The sequence below is a fragment of the Alosa sapidissima genome, chromosome 10 (genome assembly GCF_018492685.1).
Source record: "Alosa sapidissima isolate fAloSap1 chromosome 10, fAloSap1.pri, whole genome shotgun sequence".
Lineage (NCBI taxonomy): Eukaryota > Metazoa > Chordata > Actinopteri > Clupeiformes > Clupeidae > Alosa > Alosa sapidissima.
The window spans coordinates 38,163,288-38,165,787 of record NC_055966.1 but is presented as its reverse complement, the minus strand read 5'-3'; the positions used below and the strand labels follow the sequence as shown (position 1 = coordinate 38,165,787).

General features: G+C 55.9%; 4 non-coding genes across 4 annotated transcripts; all 4 read right to left on the bottom strand.

The window, feature by feature from the left end:
• Positions 1–466: 466 nt before the first annotated feature.
• Positions 467–539, bottom strand: trnar-acg. Its single transcript has one exon. It is a non-coding gene; the product is annotated as a tRNA-Arg (tRNA).
• A 193-nt stretch (positions 540–732) lies between these two features.
• On the bottom strand, positions 733–804 carry trnah-gug. The gene has a single exon. It is a non-coding gene; the product is annotated as a tRNA-His (tRNA).
• A 465-nt stretch (positions 805–1,269) lies between these two features.
• trnae-uuc lies at positions 1,270–1,341 on the bottom strand. Its single transcript has one exon. It is a non-coding gene; the product is annotated as a tRNA-Glu (tRNA).
• A 212-nt stretch (positions 1,342–1,553) lies between these two features.
• On the bottom strand, positions 1,554–1,626 carry trnar-acg. The gene has a single exon. It is a non-coding gene; the product is annotated as a tRNA-Arg (tRNA).
• Positions 1,627–2,500: the final 874 nt, after the last annotated feature.

Sequence of the window (2,500 nt, the reverse complement as noted above, 5' to 3'; positions counted from 1 at the left end):
AAGCAGCTGAAGAAGGGCACGGTTCGCAAAGCTGAAGGAGACAGTCTTTAGCCATGTGAAAGGTGTCCAGCAGGTGAAGGAGAGCCCATGCAGGTGGAGACAGACTGCACTGTTGGGGGGCAATGCCTTAAGCCGAGGGCTCTACTGGTAAGGAGCCCACATTGACGGGAAGGCAAAAGCGCTTCCCATACCGGGAGTCCAACCCGGGCCGCCTGGGTGAAAACCAGGAATCCTAACCGCTAGACCATATGGGAGGAGGCACTCTGCCACCGTCTTGTAGAAAAGCAAAGGCGCGCATGCATTTGTGCTAGACTGAAAGGAGTGTGACTGAGGTCCGGGAGCGACTGACTGGCTTTTGACGAGAGAGGACATGTAGACAAACTGAAGGCCGCGGCAAATCTACTGGCCAGCAGAGGGCAGAAGGCCATCGTGGCGGTCCTCCCGGCGCGGGGTCAAAAGTTACCGCCGAGCCAGCCAGGAGTCGAACCTAGAATCTTCTGATCCGTAGTCAGACGCGTTATCCATTGCGCCACTGGCCCTGACAAAACCAGTTGACTAGCATGCGATCAGTGTGTTTCCAGAGACGATGCGACAGCAGCACGGTTCGCAGAGCTGCATTCTTCCATTCTTCCGAAGCCTCAAGAAAAGAGATGAGCCGACATAGCGAGGTCCAGCTTTGCACACCCACTTTTTCCCGGGCTTGAGGGAAATAATCCAGAAATGTGCAAAAGCTGCCGTGACCCGGATTCGAACCGGGGTTGCTGCGGCCACAACGCAGAGTACTAACCACTATACGATCACGGCTAACCACGGGCTGCGTGCTCTTCCGGCCACAGTAAAGCTCCTCTCTCAGAGTGCGTGCTCTGTGACCAGCCTTTGACGAGTTTCGCGCTGGCTCCTCTGAGCACTTCTCGGCTGCAGTTTCCACTCCGTAAACGAGTTGTGTGTGCTGCTAATTTCCAGAAAACACCAAACACCCGCCTCGACCCACAGGCACCAATCCACAAATGGCCAAACGCTGACGTTTCCCTGCCTCTCGGCACACATGTGCGTGTGAAAGAGTTGGAGTGATGCTGAAGGCTGGGAAAAGCAGCTGAAGAAGGGCACGGTTCGCAAAGCTGAAGGAGACAGTCTTTAGCCATGTGAAAGGTGTCCAGCAGGTGAAGGAGAGCCCATGCAGGTGGAGACAGACTGCACTGTTGGGGGGCAATGCCTTAAGCCGAGGGCTCTACTGGTAAGGAGCCCACATTGACGGGAAGGCAAAAGCGCTTCCCATACCGGGAGTCGAACCCGGGCCGCCTGGGTGAAAACCAGGAATCCTAACCGCTAGACCATATGGGAGGAGGCACTCTGCCACCGTCTTGTAGAAAAGCAAAGGCGCGCATGCATTTGTGCTAGACTGAAAGGAGTGTGACTGAGGTCCGGGAGCGACTGACTGGCTTTTGACGAGAGAGGACATGTAGACAAACTGAAGGCCGCGGCAAATCTACTGGCCAGCAGAGGGCAGAAGGCCATCGTGGCGGTCCTCCCGGCGCGGGGTCAAAAGTTGCCGCCGAGCCAGCCAGGAGTCGAACCTAGAATCTTCTGATCCGTAGTCAGACGCGTTATCCATTGCGCCACTGGCCCTGACAAAACCAGCTGACTAGCATGCGATCAGTGTGTTTCCAGAGACGATGCGACAGCAGCACGGTTCGCAGAGCTGCATTCTTCCATTCTTCCGAAGCCTCAAGACAAGAGATGAGCAGACATGGCGAGGTCCAGCTTTGCACACCCACTTTTTCCCGGGCTTGAGGGCAATAATCCAGAAATGTGCAAAAGCTGCCGTGACCCGGATTCGAACCGGGGTTGCTGCGGCCACAACGCAGAGTACTAACCACTACACGATCACGGCTAACCACGGGCTGCGTGCTCTTCCGGCCACAGTAAAGCTCCTCTCTCAGAGTGCGTGCTCTGTGACCAGCCTTTGACGAGTTTCGCGCTGGCTCCTCTGAGCACTCCTCGGCTGCAGTTTCCACTCCGTAAACGAGTTGTGTGTGCTGCTAATTTGCAGAAAACACCAAACACCCGCCTCGACCCACAGGCACCAATCCACAAATGGCCAAACGCTGACGTTTCCCTGCCTCTCGGCACACATGTGCGTGTGAAAGAGTTGGAGTGATGCTGAAGGCTGGGAAAAGCAGCTGAAGAAGGGCACGGTTCGCAAAGCTGAAGGAGACAGTCTTTAGCCATGTGAAAGGTGTCCAGCAGGTGAAGGAGAGCCCATGCAGGTGGAGACAGACTGCACTGTTGGGGGGCAATGCCTTAGGCCGAGGGCTCTACTGGTAAGGAGCCCACGTTGACGGGAAGGCAAAAGCGCTTCCCATACCGGGAGTCGAACCCGGGCCACCTTGGTGAAAACCAGGAATCCTAACCGCTAGACCATATGGGAGGAGGCACTCTGCCACCATCTTGTAGAAAAGCAAAGGCGCGCATGCATTTGTGCTAGACTGAAAGGAGTGTG